This window comes from Oryctolagus cuniculus, chromosome 7 (genome assembly GCF_051225735.1).
Source record: "Oryctolagus cuniculus isolate XC-2025 breed Fujian yellow rabbit chromosome 7, ASM5122573v1, whole genome shotgun sequence".
Taxonomy (NCBI): domain Eukaryota; kingdom Metazoa; phylum Chordata; class Mammalia; order Lagomorpha; family Leporidae; genus Oryctolagus; species Oryctolagus cuniculus.
Genome location: NC_142873.1, coordinates 137280015 through 137297500, shown reverse-complemented (window position 1 = coordinate 137297500; position 17486 = coordinate 137280015). Strand labels below are relative to the sequence as shown.

General features: G+C 59.6%; 1 protein-coding gene across 1 annotated transcript in view; it reads right to left on the bottom strand.

Annotated features, from left to right (window-relative positions):
* The window catches only part of COL8A2 (collagen type VIII alpha 2 chain), a 24088-nt gene extending 16752 nt beyond the window's left edge, over positions 1 to 7336 (bottom strand). Inside the window, exons 1-2 of the mRNA XM_008273683.5 lie at positions 7179 to 7336; positions 286 to 328 (exon numbers count right to left, since the gene is read on the bottom strand). The gene's annotated coding sequence lies outside the window, so the exon portion shown is untranslated. The remainder of the gene's footprint in view (positions 1 to 285; positions 329 to 7178) is intronic.
* Between the last annotated feature and the right edge of the window lie 10150 nt (positions 7337 to 17486).

The following is a 17486-nucleotide window of genomic DNA, read 5'->3' as shown; positions in this document are numbered from 1 at the left end:
CCAGGCCACTGCACCCAAGCCGGGCCAAGCAAACACGGGCGCGCCAAGGAGCGAGGCGAAATAGTTCACAAATGAGAAAAAGCTGCTTCCAGGTTGGGCCAGGGTTTTAAAGCCCAGGCCGCAGGGAGCTGAGGTCACCTGCAGGAAGGGCCATCTGCAAGGACACCCTGGGTCTGGGAGGGACTTCTGTCGTGGCCAGAGGGAGTGAGGTTAGACCGCCAACGGCACAGGCCTCGCGCAGCCTGGGAAGTCACGGGGAAGACCTCGGCCCAGTGTCTGGCTTACCTGTCCAGTTGAGGGGTCTGGGGAGGTGTCAGCCGAGGAGGGCCTGAGAATGAACAAGAGGAGCAGTGAGAAGACACCCCGAGCCTGGGAAGCCTCCTCCCCACCACAGCCACCCCAGTGCCAGCCGTAGGCCTCCTGCCAGGACCTCGGCCCCCACCTCTGTCCCCCTCCTCCCAGGAAGCGCCCACCCTCACGACCCCAGCCCTTCAGCGGACACAGCTGGGTCCACTGGGTGCCTGTCCTGGGTCCATGGAGCCCCTCCTGTGCTAGGGCCCAGGCGCAGGGAGCCCCTTGTGGGTGCCAGGGTACCCTGGCGAGGTCCCCCTACCATATGTAAGGCCCTAGGATCCCTGCTGGGGAAGCTGCTACTGGATGGGAGATGCGGGGGTGGGCTGCGGGCCACAGAAGTGTCTACTGTCCTGCCCTGGCCGGAGGGAGCTCCCTGCTGGGAGGGTCCTTTGTGCAGGGTCCTGAAAGCTGAGTAGCAGTCTGGAAGGCAGACAAGGTAAGAAAAGGAATTTCAGACGCCGGGAAGACACAGGGAAGGCCCGCGAGTGCCACGGGGTCGGGGAGTGCAAGCAGGAAGCGAAGACGGCGCAAGGCAGCACGCGTTTTTCTGGAAAGCAACCGGGAGCCGGGGAAAGTTGTTGAGTGAGCGAGGTGATGTCAGAGCTCCGGACGGTCAGGTCCCCGTTTCTGTCTCAGCCCAGCCTGCTGCCAGGCTCCATCGGGAGCCCTAGGCCAGGTCACGCAGCCGGCCACAGAGGAGCCAGGGCCGGAGTCCAGACCCAGACGGGACTCCCGGTGGATGGGGAGGGGACACCCAGCCAGCCCACCTGGCACGGAGGCCCGCAGCCGCGTCACTCTCTCCCCCAGCTGCTTGCTCCCATGGAGACTCTGACATCCTGGCCCTGCCTGCAGCGCGAGCAGCCAGATGCGAAGCCAAGGTTGCAGGGCTTTCTCTCCAGCCCTGCACTTGGAACACTGTGACCCCCAGGTGCGTCGTGAGGCCACTTCCTGAGGGCCCAGCCTGACTGAAGGGACCTTGGCGAGGGTGGGGGTCCTCCCTCGCTGCTCAGCGGAACCCCAGCTTTTCTGGCCCCAGCCCCTCCCCCCACCAGAAGGCTGGGAAGGGGAAAGAACTAATGGTTGGATCTGAGCTTAAGGAAGGACAGGAGCTTCGGTGACGGGCGTGCGGGGGTCAATCAGTCCAAGTGGAGGGAACAGCGTGTGTGAGGGTACGGATGTGAGAAGGCCCCTAACACAAGCAGGGAAGGGCGAGAACTAAAAGTGACAAATGAATGCTGTCAATGTGGGGACCACTCGGTGGGCATCTGCAGTGTCCCAGGCACTGTTCTGGGTACTGTCACAGATGGTCTCACGCGATCCTCACCACAGCCCAGAGACATGGATACTTAGTGTCCCTTTGGGGAAAACTCAACAGAGAGGCTGAGTAACCAGCCCAAGGTTGCACCGCTCAGGATAGGCAGAGCTTGAATCTGAACTTCGGCTGTTGACCCCAAAGCCCAGGATCTTAACTCATCTGCTGCACGGATGATTTGAGAAAGTCTGGCTGGCATCTGTCTGGGAATCCATCTTGAATAGAAGGGTCCCGGCCTAATGCGGGCTCCCATCCCCTCCACCCATGCTGGCCCTTAACAGTAATGGTCTCTGAATCCCAGTACATGGTCTGAAGCAGACATGGCACTAGGCACGACCCAGGTCAGGCTGGAACTGCTGTCCCGTTGTACTGCGGAGGAGTGCTGAGGCCCAGGGGAGGTGACCTCCATTCTCCCAGGTGACAGGGCTGGGAAGCGAAAGAGGCGGGATCTGCACCCAGCTCTGCCCAGCCCCAGGCGGCTTAAAGCCTTGTCCACTTGGGCTTCCTGGAGGCCTGGGTTCCGTCCCCAAGGGTCCTACCCAGGGGACAGGCAAAGCTGAGCGCAGAGCCAGCAGCTCCTACCAGGGGCCCCAGGAGCCCCCTCTAGTGGATCAGGGCTGCTAGTCCCGCAAAATTTTTAGAAAGCTGCGGGAGGTGAGTGGGTGTGTGTGGGTGGTGCCCGGGCAGACTTCAATGGGACTCTGTTCTCACCCCCCACCCCCCACACACACTGCCTTCCCTAATCCCCTCCATGAGCCCCTATCCTGGCGACATCGCCCCTTTGCACAGAGCCTGCCACTTGCAGGCTAAATCCCAAGCCAGATGTGGGTGGAACAGTCTGCAGCCCTGCCCCCCCCCTAGCCTGTGAGAGCCGCAGGGCTGTGGCAGAAGCCAGCCAGGTCCCCAGGCCCTCTTCCCTGCCCAGCCTTCCACACTGGGTGCTGCTGGCCATGAGGTGAACAACTGGCTGCTCCCAGACGTGGGGCTGGTTAGGGGAAGGGGCCCCCAGGGCTGAGCCCCCAGTAAGGGCAGACTCTGGGCCTGGCCTTGCTGAAAAGTCGTGCTGGGCTCAGCGCAGCACTCTGGAGCCCACTCGTGCCCTCCCGGGTGCTGACCTCAACTCCTTCATCAATAAAATGGGAGAGAGCATCTGCGAAGTGGACTCAGAGCAGCGCTGGGCATAAAGGAGGTACCATAAACGTGCGTGGTCATCGTCACAGCCCTCCACCATCCTCAGACAGGCGTCCTGTGCCCACGTTCCCCTCGCCAGCCAGGGGAGCCAATTCAGAGCATGGGCACAAGCTGAGTCCAAGGACGACTAGGACAGCCTCCCAGCTCCCCGAGCCAAGGCTCCTGGGGTAGGGGGTCCTCCCTGTCAGCTCCTCCGGTTTAGCCCCCCAGGGGCTCCACCCCCAGCCCCAGCCCCAGCCCCTGCTGCTGCAGGACAGGGCTCTGCATTCCTGGCTAAGCGGCCGGATTTGCTGTGCTCCGGGAACTATGAAAAGAATGTTTGCCACGAGCTGAGCCGTGGTCGCCTGTCAGGGAGCGTGGCCTGGAGGGCCCACGCAGAGCCTGTGGCCGCCAGCACAGTGGGAGAGCGGGAGGCTAGACGTAGGGAGAACTTCCGGGTGGTGAGTACTGTGGACACTGGGCGGGGGTGGAGACCACAGTCAGCCTCCTGGGATCGCTTGCGCTTGCTCGCAGCAGTAACCCTGCTGGGTTTCTCCTGGGGAGGGGCAGTTATAATTACCTCTCTTGAGGTCACACAGCAGATGGTGGCGCTATGGTGACTAAAGGCCAGGACCCTAAGCACAGGCCCCACTCCCTGGAGGAGGCTGCCCCCTGCTCCCAGGGCCCCCGGGGACTAAGCATTCTTAGCACCAGAAAACGCCATCCCAGGCCTTCCTGTCCTGGGTTAGTGCCTGAGCCTCTCATGCCTGTTACTCCCGATGCTCCCCGCCCCTGCCAAATACACCTTGCGCTAAAAGCACCTGGCACGCTGGAGGTGCCCAGCAGTTAGGTTTCCAGTCCTTTCCCCACCAAGCCGAGCCCTGCGAGGGAAGTGGCCCAGGGGTCAGTGTGTCCTCCCAGACCTGGGAGTGAAGCCTGGCTCAGCACTCAGTAAGCGGGCAGGTTACTGACTTCCCTGAGCCTCCACTTACCCCTCTGTGAAATGGGCCTACAAGCACTAAATGAGACATGTGAATGTAGGACTTGGCATGCAGTAAATGCCCTATAAGCTCCTATTATTACACCTCCCTCAAGGGCACAGAAAGGGGAATTGAAATTAGAAACCTTCAAGGGATGAGGATCCCTGTGCCCCAGGTCCCTGATGGATCCTTTAAGGGTCCTTTGCCAGGAAGGGGGCCTGAGCCCAGGGTCCTGGCCTCTGGTCTCAGTTGTGCCACTGGCTGCTGTGTGACTTCAGGGACTTTTTCTCTGAGTCTCTAGGACCTTGTCCTTGACGTGGGGCAGTAACACCGGCCCAGCCCTCCCCGTGAGGAACAAGCCCTGTGCCAGCCCCACACGTGGGCCTCCTCCTCAGCCCTCCAGGGCTAGCAAGCTGTTCTCCCACCCTGTCTAGGCTGCACGGGCAGAGTTACCTCTCCACTCTAAACTTTCCAAGAATCTAAATGACAGCAGCAGGAGCAGGGCCTCCCTCCGCCAATCCTAGAATCTAATCAGAGTGAGCGGGACACTGATCAGAGGACTGGGTGACAACTGTAGGCACTGTAGCCCCCTCTCAGGCATCACCTGGCCTGCTCCTTACCTCGCTAGGGCACAAGAATCCTGGAGACACGTATTAACATTCCCATTCTATAGACAGGGAAACCAAGGCATAGAGATAGTGTCTTACTCAGAGTCCCCATGGAAAGTAGCCCAGATCTGACTGCCAAGGCCAGCTCTTCTGCACACTGTACACCACGCCTTCACTTAAGATCTGCCGTCCACACCCCAGCCACCCTGGGAATGCCCACAGAGCACAGTGGGTCTGGAGTGAATTTCTGGGAGCGTGACTTCCATGGCTGCTATCTAGGCACAAGTGTGTGCCCATATGGCCTCACACATCTACCCACGCTTCCATACACACCCTGGGCCTCCCAACTCAAGGCCACACTCAGCCCCCAGCCCCCAGCCATTTCAGCTTTTATCAGACCCTGGGGGCCAAACCCACACCTTCCCTGCACCTGCCTCCTCTGGGGATAGGCCACAGCCACCAGTGCAAGGCTCCTAGTCTGCCTCCTCCATATCAGCCCTCCCATTACTCCTCACCATCCTCTGGGTCCTCTCATCTCCATGGCAACCACTCACATCAGCCCCCAGCCTCCTCCTCTTCAGCCTGTGCCTAGCCTCCTGCCTGTAAGATCCCCAGAGCAGCCTGGGTCATTCCCAGGTCCCATCGCTCTGCAGCTCACACCCTTTCTCCGGACAAAGCCCCTAGAAGTCAGATCTTGGAGTAAACTGAGCCCCTCCGCTCCCACTGTGGCATCCGGCAGCAGCCTCCCCGCCTCCAGACCTATGCACCTGCTCTTCCCACAGTGGGGGATGCCTCCCTGCTGCCCCTCCTGCACCTGTCAAGATCCCCATCATCCTAGAGAGCCTCAGCTGGAGTCCCTTCCTGGAGCTGCGGCCCCTGACTCCACACCCCACCCCTGCCTTGCTCGGTGCCTTCCTGCTGTTTACCTCCGCAGGCACCCTGAGATCACAGCTGTACCCCAGATGCGAGGCCTCGACTCAAAAATGCTTCAGGCCACAGACGAGAGCAGTTCGTCTGGGGCCCCCACTTCCCCACAGGGGTGCCCCCTGCCTGCCACTGTGGGAGCTGGAGTGGGTTGGGAAGCCAGCAGGGCAGGGAAGCTGAGGCTGGGCCATGGTTTGGTCTGGCTCAGGCCTGGAGTCTGGGGGCTTGGGCTGATGGCCCTCTTTGGTATCTTACCCCTCCCTCTTGCTAACAGCCCCATTCACTTCCATTTTTTTCTTTTCCCTTCCTCTGAGCCAGGGAGCGGAAACACTCATTTTCACTGCGGTGGACAAAGTGAAACCGGAGAGAGAGACCCTGGTGAGCCTGTCTGCATGTGAGCGCCAGGGTATGTGCTGCCCTGCCTCCATACGTCTGGCTCGGCCACGCGGGGCCTGCTGTGTGTCTGGAGGAGTGCATGCGCGCGCGCTTGCGTGTGCACACGCCTGTCCTTGATTTAGCATTTGTGGTGGTGTGTGTTTCAGTAGGGGAGTATGTTTGCATGCGCCTAATGAGTGTTTGAGTCAGTGTGTGATTGTGTGTGACTGTCCGCAGGAGGGCGCGTAGCTGTGCGTGACTGTGTGTATCTGTGGTCTGTCTTCAGTATGATTTGGAGGTGACTTGTGCCCAAGGGTCACTTACAGCTCGACAGCCCGGCGAGGGGCCAGTGGTGGCGGAGGGGGGCGGGAGGCACCATCTATGCTCCCACGGCCGTTGCCCTGCCAGGGACCAGGGCCACCTTGTGTCCCACACCCCCAGCTCCTCCCCCGAGATCCGCATCCTTACGCTCGCTCAGGGCGGTGACGATCCATCAGTCTTAGCCCAGTCCCAAGTCAGTCCCAAGCCTGACCCTCCAGTCATCCCAGCCCCACAGCCCCACCCAAACGCCCACCACCGCCACCGGGAGGGCACCTTTGCTGCAGGCCCTCCACGAGGGGATGGAGCCCTGCTACCAGCCCGCGTCCCATAGTGGGAGCCAGACAGGAGAAAGGACACCCTGAGGGAGGTGACACCTCTGTGTCAGGAGCCCAGGGAGTTCTCACTGATGGCCTCACCTACACATGTGCACGCGTGCACACTCAGAGGGCTGGCTGCCTTTCCCATGGGCAATTCCTGGCCCCTCCAGGGGCCAGTGTGTCTCCAGCTCCAGGGCAGAGACATGGGGGTGGGGGTCTGCGCAGAGGGGCCCTGGGACCCCTCCCCTCTTGGCTGGGCAAGTCTCAGTCTGGACTTCGGGGGCATTTGCTGAGAACCTCTGTCTCTCTCCAGCTGGCGGGGGTCTGGCAGGCACCTAGACCAGGCGGGACTTGGGGGGCAGAAGCGGGAAAACCGAGCGACTGGGAGGTAGCCAGCAAATCAGAAATGGCAGAGACCCGCAGGGGGAAGGGGCCTTGGAGCCCCCCACCCCCTCCTCTCTCCTCCACCGCCCTGCGAAGGAAGCTTTGTTCCTCCTGTTTCGCAGGTGGGCAGGAGAGGTGAGGGGGGCGCCCGCAGCCACATCAGGGGCGATTCCACCCCACAGCCTCTCAGACAGAAAGGCAAGGGGCTCCACCTGGGTTTCCGCTTGGGCTTGGGGGGAGGCAGGCCCAGGGAGAGAGAAGGACGACCCCATCCTGACGCCGACCCCAAGGCTGGAGCGCCCCGACTCGTTCCCACCCCGAGCCAGAGGCGCCGGCCCGGCCGTCCGGGACCATGCTGGGGGGAAGCCTGGCCCGGGTCGTGCCCTCCAAGGCCCCCGAGGCCCGAGGCCGGCGCCCGACTCCCGCCCGTTACCTGCAGAGGCGGCCCTCAAGGCGGCCCGGGCGGCGCGGGCTCCGGGCAGGGGCGTCGGCGCGCGCGGGCGTCGTCGGGGTCCGCGCCACCGGGCTGCAGTCGCTCTGCCCGCGCCCCTCGCGGCCGCCGGAGTGGGCGGGCGGCGGGAGGGGCGCGGCGGGGCGGGGCCTCCACCCGCCTCTTTCCACAGCCAAGGCCAAGGCGCCCCGCCCGGCCCGCGCGCCCGCCGCCGCCGCCGCCACGGCCGCCGCCTCGGACGGCCGCCCGCCGCGACGCCCCAGCCGTCCGGAGCCCACCTGTCTCGCGTGCGCGGGCCTCCCGCCGACGGCGACGACCTCGGGCTGGACCGGGAGAACTCTGGCGGCGGGAGGGCGGGAGGGGAGGACGCCGGTTCCAGAGCCGAGACCAAGGGGCTCACACTGGACCTTAGAGACCTAGGGAGCCACAGAAGACAATGGAGCGATCCGATGTGTGCTCCAGTGGGGAGGCTGCGGACACAGCCCTGGCAGGGCCGGCGAGGGGCCGAAAGCATCAGTGAACCAGGCAGGATCAGCAGGAAGGTGTTTCTGGCTAGGCCTCAGGGTGCTGGGGTCTGGGAGCCAGGAGGGTGCGGGATGGGTTAAGTTGGATGTGTTTGCGGCACTTCCAAGCACCCACTAGGGACATGAGAGCCCATAGCACAAAGATGGCCACCTCAGATGCTTCCGGGGCAGGGGTGAGCAGCGCAGTCCTGGCCCACCGAGACAGTGGTCATTAACAAAGACCAGCAGAGAAAGAGTGGCAGGCAAAGAGGACACATAGGGTATGGCTGGGGAGGACCCAGGACCTGGGCGTCCTAGAAGGCAAAGACCATGTCTCCAGGTGTCACAGAAGCAAATAAGGGGTGGGGGCCGGGTGGGGGGCCAGGCTGTGGAGGCTGGAGCAGGAGGAGGCTGCCGCAGCAGCGAGGCAGCGAGGAGTCCGGATGAACTGGGGGCTGGGGTGAAGGTGTGTGCAGTGTGTGTTCCAAGTGGGAGAGAACCCAGCGCTCCTTAGGGCCAGAAAGAGCAGAGAGGGCCTGGGGCTGCCTGTGGGTCAGGGCCTACCCGTCCCCCGCCCCTTCCCTCCTGCCGCTGCCCTCCAAGCGCCTCCCACTCGGCTGTCCCCCTGCCAAGGTACACATCAGCCCCGCCGCTCCTCAGTGGGGCCCCTTGCCCTGGTCCACTCCCAGAACCTGCACCCACCCCGCCCCTCCCTCAGCCTGCAGGGATTGCCAGGGGTCTTTGGGTCTACCTCCTGCCCTGAACCAGTCTGACGGACCGCAGGGAAGCCGCGCAGGGGCACTGCCTGAGGAAGGGGTCTGGTAGGCAGGGTACTTGCTTTCGAGGGGTGGATAGCCAGGAACCCTCCCCACCCCCCTGAGGCTGGTAGGAAAACCAGACCCTGGATGGAGATTGGGGGGCGGGGGAGTGTTCCAGGAGGAGAGAGAGCCAGGCAGCAGGGACTAGTGGTGGCTGACAGCAAAGACTCAGGTCCCAGGGCCACCGTGCACCAGCTGTGTGCCTGGAGCAAATGACGAGGCCTCTGGTGGCTCAGTTTCTTCACCTGCAAAGCTCTCAGGTGTGTGGCCAGGACCTTGTTCATTGCTCCATGCAGAGCACGGAGCTGTCACAGAGAGCGGGCAGGGCTGAAGCCAGTGGGGGTGGGGGACACACTGTCTGGGGAGGGGGTCTGTTGGGCTTTGCACACGCAGACCCTCCCTCGAATTCGGTGGGCTCCCCGCTCAGATGCTGCCTCTGTTTCCTGACTGAACTCCCGGAGCTCTTCCTGAGGGCCTGGTTCTGATCCGCAGCCCTCCTGTCTTCCTCCCGGGCCAGTGCGCTGCAGATAGAGAGGGTTCCAGCTCCGTCTCCTTTCAGTCAGTCCTGGGACACCTGCCTGGTCCCAGCACCACTGCCAGCTTCTGGCGGCCCACTCCTACCCCCAGGAGGGCATCGGCTGCCCATTCCCCACCGGAGGCTAACCCAGCCAGGCCCCGGCCTTGCAGCCACTGTCTCCTTGCCCACCAGCTGTATGCGCCGGAAGCTCCAGGCAGGAAATGAGCATCTGGAGCCAGAGCTCAGCGACTGTCCCACCGGGGCTCACGCTGGGCTAGGCCAGACCAAACTCCTGGCTGGGCTGCCCACCCCACCTGCCAGGGGCCTCCACCTTTGGTCTGCCTCTGGTGGTGTCTGGGTATCAGTGGGCCAGCTGTGCTTGTGGTCAAGCCAAGTTGCTACCCCTCTTTGGGTTTCAGGCCCCTCAGCTGCAGGAATCGGAGGCTGGCCAACAAGGAGTCAAGGACCTGCCCGAGGCCTGAGCAGGGGTATCGACTGGGGCAGGAGTGGGCATAGGGGTGGCTGTTGTGGTGCCACGAGTGGAATTGCCACTTGGGACACCCACACCCCAGCCTCAATCCCAGCTATTCCCCTTCCAATCCCGCCTCCCCCTCATGTGCCCCGGGGAAGGCAGTAGGTGATGGCACAGGCGCTTGGGTACTTGCCATCCACGTGAGAGACCCGGATGGAGTTCTGGACTTTGGCTTTGGCTTGACCCAGCCCCAGCTGCTGTGGCTGTTTGGGAAGTGAACCAGCAGATGGAAGATTTCTGTTTCTCCTCTTTCTCTGTCACTCTGCTTTTCAAATAAGCAAATCTTAAAAATAAATCAATAAAGAAAAATAAAATGGGGGGTGAGGGGAGGGTTGTTAAGTGGAAGCAGACGAGACGCCCGCGGTAACCTGCTTAGCGCGGTCCTGGCAGAGCCGGTGCGGGCACTGGCCGGCAGCTCACAATGGGCTGAGGAGTCAGGCAGACCTGGGTTTGGACCCCAGGCTGCGTCTCGTGGCTGTGGGCAGGTGACCTCATTTCTCCAAACCTCAAATTCCTCTCCGTAAGAGGGGGATAGTTATAGTCCTTAATGACAATAGCTAATGCATGCAGGGCCCTTACCCACTGCCAGACACTAGTCGGAGCACTCAACTGGATTAACTCATTGAATCCTTGCAGCAACTCTTGAGACTGGTATTGTTGCGGCCCCACTTTGTAGATGGGAAAACTGAGGCACAGAGGGATTAACTGACTCACCCATGGCTGCACAGCCAGGAAGCCAGTGAGCTGGGATGTGGTCCCAGCAGGATGACTCCCCAAGTCTTCTCCACTATCCTGTGCCGCAGAGGCTCTTAGAGGAGTGAGCTCTGTCCACCATGTGAGGGCCCAAGAAGACGCCATGGGCGAACCAGGAAGAGGACTGCACCAAGAACCCAGCTGTGCTGGCGCCCTGATCTCAGGTGTTCAGCCTGTGGAACTAAGAGAAATAATGCTGAGAGAGAGAGAGAGAGAGAGAGAGAGAGAGGAGAATATGAATTAATAAAGGGCTTATTACAGGGGACTGGTGCTGTGGCATAGCAGGTAAAACCACTGCCTGAAGTGCCGGCATCCCATATGGGCACTGGTTCAAGTCCCGGCTGCTCCACTCCCAAGCCAGCTCTCTGCTATGGCCTAGGAAAGCAGAAGATGGCCCAAGGCCTTGGGCCCCTGCACCCGCATGGGAGACCTGAAAGAAGCTCCTGACTCCTGGCTTCAGATCGACCTAGCTTTGGCCATTACGGCTATTTGGGGAGTGAACCGGCAGATGGAAGATCTCTCTTTCTCCCGCTCTCACTCTCACTCTCTGCCTCTCTGAAACTCTGCCTTTCAAATAAATAAATAAATAAATAAATAAATAAATAAATCTATCTTAATACAAACATGGCATACAGTAATGACTCAAAAATAATCAAGCATTTAATAATAATAAATGTCAGTAATCGTTACTACTAATATTTAATAATAATGAATGTTAATCATCCTTATTACTGTTCCCATTATTCTACCATTACTTTTTAATTTCTGTCTTGCTCTGCCAGTAAGTAAATCCTCTGGGTCCTAGCACCCCAGGTTGGAGTTGGGGGAGAAGCCGGATGGGCCGCTGCCTGCCTCCCGTCTGGGCGGGATGTTTGCACAGATGTGTGGCCGGCGGGGGCAAGAAGTCTGGGGCGGGAGTGTGGTGCTGGGCAGTTCCTGCTTCCCCAGGGCTGCCCCTGACTCCCCACGTCTGCTGGAGGACCGGACTCCTGGTTCCTGGGAAGTCCTTCCCTCCATCCAGCCCTGGGTCCTTTTCAGTGGCCAGGGCTTTCTCCTCGGGAGCTGGGGAAATGGAGACCCCTCCTGCGGCCCCCACCATTCTCCTCACTTCCACCCCTGGGGATCTCTCGGCCCCATCAAAAATCCCAGTAATGCAGTGGCAATTAAAGTTACCTTAACTGTTCCAATCTTATAACAATTTTGCTTCAATCAACATCTAAATGTGACCACATGTGCCTAGACCACCCAGCGGCCTGGTGGAGGTGGGGTGAGCTCTGGGGGGCAATGCGGGGTGGGGCAGAGGGCTGCTTTCAGGCCTCTGGCTGTGGGGGCACTCCCTAGGGGAGAGCTCTGCCTGGTCCCCACCATCCCTCCCTCTACCTCCCCCTATCTGTCCACAGCCAGCAATCCTTCCCTGGTCAGTCACCTTCCCCAGCAGCCCACGAAAAGTGGCCTGGGCTGGGACGATGCTTCACTGGCAAATGGGGGCCAGGGCCAGCTGCCTGGGCCCCACAGGGCTCCCCACTCACAGGGGCTTGGTCTAACGCTCTTCTGGGCCATCTTGAAATTCGTAATGATTTCTGAACAAGGGGCCTTGCAACTTCATTGTGCACTGAGTCTCATAAATTTAAGGTCCTCAGGAGGCCCCCTGCCCACACACGCCTCTCTGTGGGCTCATGCCGCGGATTCAGTCAACACCCAGTCAGTAAACACTTATTGAGCACCTACTGTGTGCTAAAGAATTGTGCTAGATGCCTGGGGATACAGGGAAGTCACAGATACGCCTAGATTTCACAGACCTCCTCATACAGCCATAAACGGTTTTGAAGACAGTCCTCCCAATAACAAGTACGTTACTCGTGACTGCCAATTAGAGAATCCTCAGCATATGCCAGGACATTTATATTCATCATCTTCTTTCATCCTCAAAGCAAACAGCAAGATGGGCATTGTTATGCCCATTTCCCAGAGGGAAAAACTGAGGGTTTAGCATTCAGCTCATTTGTCTAATGTCACAACCAATGAGAAGCAGGGCTGGGGCTGGCACTGGGACATAGTGGGTTAAGCCGCCACCTGTAGCACCAGCATCCCATATGGGCGTCGCTTTGATTCCCAGCTGCTCCACTTCCAATTCAGCCCCCTACTAGTGTGTCTGGGAAAGCAATGGAGGATGGCCCAAGTGCTTGGGCCCCTGCACTCGTGGTGGGAGACCTGGAAGAAGATCCTGGCTCCTGGCTTCTGCCTGGCCATGGCCCAGCCCCAGCCACTGCGGCATCTGGGGAGTGAACCAATGGATGGAAGAGCTCTCTCTGTCTTTCTCTCTCTCTCTCTGTAACTCTGCCTTTCTTTCTTTTTTTTTTTTTTAAGATTTATTTATTTATTTATTTATTTGAGAGGTAGAGTTACAGACAATGAGAGGGAGAGACAGAGAGAAAGGTCTTCCTTCCGCTGGTTCATTCCCCAAATGGCCGCAACGGCTGGTGCTGTGCCAATCCGAAGGCAGGAGCCAGGTGCTTCTTCCTGGTCTCCCATAGGGGTGCAGGGGCCCAAGCACTTGGGCCATCTTCCACTGCTTTCCCAGACCGTAGCAGAGAGCTGGATTGGAAGAGGAGCAGCTGGGACTCGAACCAGCATCCATATGGGATGCCAGCACTGCAGGCAGGGGGATTAACCTACTGTGCCATGGCACTGACCCCAACTCTGCCTTTCAAATGGAATAAATAAATCTTTAAAAAAGGGGGGGGCGGTGGAGGGGGAGGCCAGCACTGTGGTGTAGTAAGCTAGGTTTCTGTATCCTATATGGGTGCTGGTTCGTGTCCTGACTGCTCCTCTTCTGATCCAATTTTGCTATGGCCTGGGAAAGCAGTAGGATATAGTCCCTGCGCCCACGTGGGAGACCCAGAAGAAGCTCCTGGCTCCTGGCTTTGGATGGGCACAGCTCCAGCCACTGAGGTCATTTGGAGAGTGAACCAGTGGATGGAATACCTCTCTCTGTAACTCTACCTGTCAGATAAATAAATAAAATCTTAGAAGGAGGAGGAGGAGGAAGAGGAGGAGGAGAAAGAGGAGGAGAAGAAGGAGAGGAAGGAGGAGAAGGGCCAAGACTTGCCATTGTCAGTCTTTTTCTTTTTTAAAATGTTATATACTTGATCTTGATTATTCATTTGATTTTCTGTCTGCTGGTTCACTCCCCAGATGGTTGGGCCAGGCCAAAGCCAGAAGTTTGGTGCTCCATTTGGGTCTCCCATGTGGGTGGCAAGGACTCAAGCACTGAGGCCATCATCCACTGCTCCCTTGGTGCAGTAGCTGGGAGCTAAATTGGAAGAGGAGCAGCAGGAACTGAATTGGAGCTGGGATCCTGGACACATGATGCAGGATGCGGCCTAACCCGCTGCCCTGTCACCATTCGTGCCCTTGTCTGTCATTTGCAACCTCCTCTCCACCCTCCTACCCCTACCCCCACTGCAGTGGGCTGCTTCACGGTGAGGGCCGGGGCCTAGGTCCTCTCCCTTTCCCCAGCCCCTAGCACAGAATCCTTTTTTTTTTTTTTTTTTTTGACAGGCAGAGTGGACAGTGAGAGAGAGAGACAGAGAGAAAGGTCTTCCTTTGCCGTTGGTTCACCCTCCAATGGCCGCCGCGGCCAGCGCACCGCGCTGATCCGATGGCAGGAGCCAGGAGCCAGGTGCTTTTCCTGGTCTCCCATGGGGTGCAGGGCCCAAGCACCTGGGCCATCCTCCACTGCACTCCCTGGCCACAGCAGAGGGCTGGCCTGGAAGAGGGGCAACCGGGACAGAATCCGGCGCCCTGACCGGGACTAGAACCCGGTGTGCCGGCGCCGCTAGGCGGAGGATTAGCCTAGTGAGCCGCGGCGCCGGCCTTTTTTTTTTTTTTTTTTAAGATTTATTTATTTGGGCCGGTGCCGCAGCCCACTAGGCTAATCCTCCGCCTTGCGGCGCCGGTACACCAGGTTCTAGTCCCGGTCGGGGCGCCGGATTCTATCCTGTTGCCCCTCTTCCAGGCCAGCTCTCTGCTGTGGCCAGGGAGTGCAGTGGAGGATGGCCCAGGTGCTTGGGCCCTGCACCCCATGGGAGACCAGGAGAAGTACCTGGCTCCTGCCATTGGATCAGTGCGGTGTGCCAGCCGCGGCGGCCATTGGAGGGTGAACCAACGGCAAAGGAAGACCTTTCTCTCTGTCTCTCTCTCTCACTGTCCACTCTGCCTGTCAAAAAAAAAAAAAAAAGATTTGTTTATTTGAAAGTCAGTTACACAGGGAGAGGAGAGAGAGGTCTTCCATCTGATGGTTCACTCCCCAATTGGCCACTACGGCCATACGGCCGGAGCTGTGCTGATCTGAAGCCAGGAGCCAGGAGCTTCTTCCAGGTCTCCCACGTGGATGCAGGGGCCCAAAGCCTTGGGCCATCTTCTGCTTTCCTAGGCCATAGCAGAGAGCTGGATTGGAAGTGGAGCATCCAGGTCTCGAACTGGCACCCATATGAGATGCCGGTGCTTCAGGCCAGGACGTTAACCTGCTCACCACAGCGCTGACCCCATCACAGAATCCATTTAACTCGGAGTACACTTCCCAGAGAAAGTGGGGAAGCAGACACGCACACGGGTAACCCTTAATAAACTGGGTAAGTGCCAGGCACCCAAGCCCTGGATCTGCCCCCTTGTGGCCGGCACACCTCAATGTCTCATCTACAAATCGGTGAGAGCACCCTTGTGAAGGCTTAATGAGAAATACAGGGGAAGGCTCAGCCACTCCTCCATCAATACCGGCTACTGGGCCTCAATAACATCTGTCTGCACTCGCTGGCGCCCTCCTGCCCATGCGCACCGTCCTCCTGCCTTCCCCAGCCTACTTCAGCCAGCCCAGGTCCCCAGAGCCATGAGGGAGCAGCTGCTTCCCTGTATCACCTGGGCCAGCCCATGTGAGTGGTGGGGGCGGGAGGGGGGCTGCTCCTCTGCCAGCTCTGGGATCCAGCAAAGAAGGCTTCCTGGAGGAGGCGGCCTCTGAGTAAGGGAGCCAGGCGGTAGCAGGAGGGTCTGCACTGTACCTTGGCTCCCTCCGTTGTTCCTCAGGACACCACCCCCTTCCCCACGGTAGAAACTTTCCCCTCTCCTCCTGCCAGAGTGTGAATTGCCCCCAGGAATGCGCTGCATCCTATGGCTCTCCTGGCAGTGGCTGCTGCTGTCCTGGGGTCAGGCCTGGCCCCACATCAAAGGCTGGGATCGGCAGCAGCACGGCTCCTCGCCTGCCGCCACTCTCCACTCCCTCCCCTCCCACCAGCTCTCTGGCTCCCAGGGAACAGCACATGGTAGCACTTAAGCTCTGGGCGGACAGGAGGACGCTTTCCCCGCACCCCCGCCCCCGCCAGCCACAATGAACTACTTGTTAGGAGACTATTTTAATTTGACTTAATGCAATTTCTGCTCCCAGGGCCTGTGCTGCCACCCACTTTTGGGACCTGGATGCCCAGGATGAATGTAGGGGAGGCCAACCGCCCAGGAGCTAGAATTGAATATGGAAATCTCCCTGGTGTGGGGCAGGAAGGCAACTCCGGCAAGGGGGAAACGCGGCCCGGTGCTGTGGACTGCACTGAGGGAGCCAGGGCTGGCCAGGGGAGGACACGGAGTTGGTCTGTATGACGGAAGAGGCCCGTGTCAGTGCCCCGGGGCGAACACGTAGCCACTCAACCCGGCAGCCCCCAAAGCTTTGCTCTCAGGTCCCATGGCAGGGAGTGGGGGCACATCCAGGTTCGGACCAGACTCTCAGAATCACTGTCAGGTGCATCTTCCAGCAAATTCTGAAAATCAAGGGGCCAATGGTCACTCCCTGAGATAGTAAGTGGTGGTCTGGAGACCCCTGGTGGCCAAAGGCCAAAGAGCAAGACCTTTCTTCCCCGAGCCCCAGGGCCTGAGGCCACCTGTCAGGCTCACTGGAAACTCCCACTGAGCCAGGTGAGCCTGCCCCATCTTGCTAGGGAGTCCCCTGGTTCTTCAGGGAGAACGGGCTCCAGCCTGGCCACGGGTCTACTTCAGCAGAGGGCTGTCTACCAACTGACTCCCCAAGAGGACTGGCAGCATAGGCAGAAAATTAGGTTGCTAGGGCCTGCACACTTGGTTCAGTTGGGAAGATAATGAGGTGATACTCCCATCAGCTCCACAGCCCCCAGACCTCTCCCTCCCCCACCCCTGGGTGCCCATCACTCAACTGTGGGGCCCTATGTGGGAAAAGCCACTAAGGAAGCCTTGTTCCCACGGTTCACCAACCCCGTCAACTTGGCCACATTCACCTCTGGGCAGGAACTATCAAACCTCATGTCATACAAAAGGCTGCTACAAATACAAAGTAGGCTGTGGCACTGGGGGAAGGCAGCGCAATTGTGGCAGCGTCCAGACCCGACACAGAGCTTTCTGTATCCAGGTCCCGGCACTCCTGCCCTCAATCGCTCGCTCACTCACTCACTCTGGCGTGGCTGCACAGAGCACAACACTAAGGGCTAGCATACAGCTGACCAAAGTAGAGTCTGCCTCAGGGCCCAAATCTACATGGAGCGGATGGAGGCTTGGAGAAGGATGGGGCCAGAGGGAAGACGAGTGTCCCTCTACCTGGGACATGAACGTGCCCATGCTTCCTCCTGGGGAGCTAAATCGCGCTCTGCATCCTGCCCTGTCTGACTGGAGTCCCGGACCTGGCCCACGCCAATCATACTGCATCTGTAACTGACACCCCGCATCTCTGGCCTGCCCACTAACCTTGGCAAGGGCACACGGTCCCTGAGTGTGGGGACTTCAGCTCCTACGTTGTCGCCAAGACCAGTACTAACACATGGTTGTGACACAACCGCCACTGCTTCCCTTTAAAAGCTGTCCCAAGCTCTGTGAGCCCAGGAGAGGGAGCTGCTGGCCTGCTCCACTGCCCCGGGCAAAGTGCTAAGTAGGCATCAGAGGGCAGCAGCAAAAGCATGGGCTTGGAGTGCGGCCCAGCTCTGAACCCTGTGACCCCACTCACTGGCCTGTGATACTGGGGGACTTATGGCCACTTCAGAGTGCGCGAAGGGAACGCACAAGACGCACTCAGTAAAGGGCACCCCAACACCAGGTCTGTACGGTCCTTGCAGTCCAAGCTCCCGGGGCTGAGAAGGAAACAGGACATGATAGGGA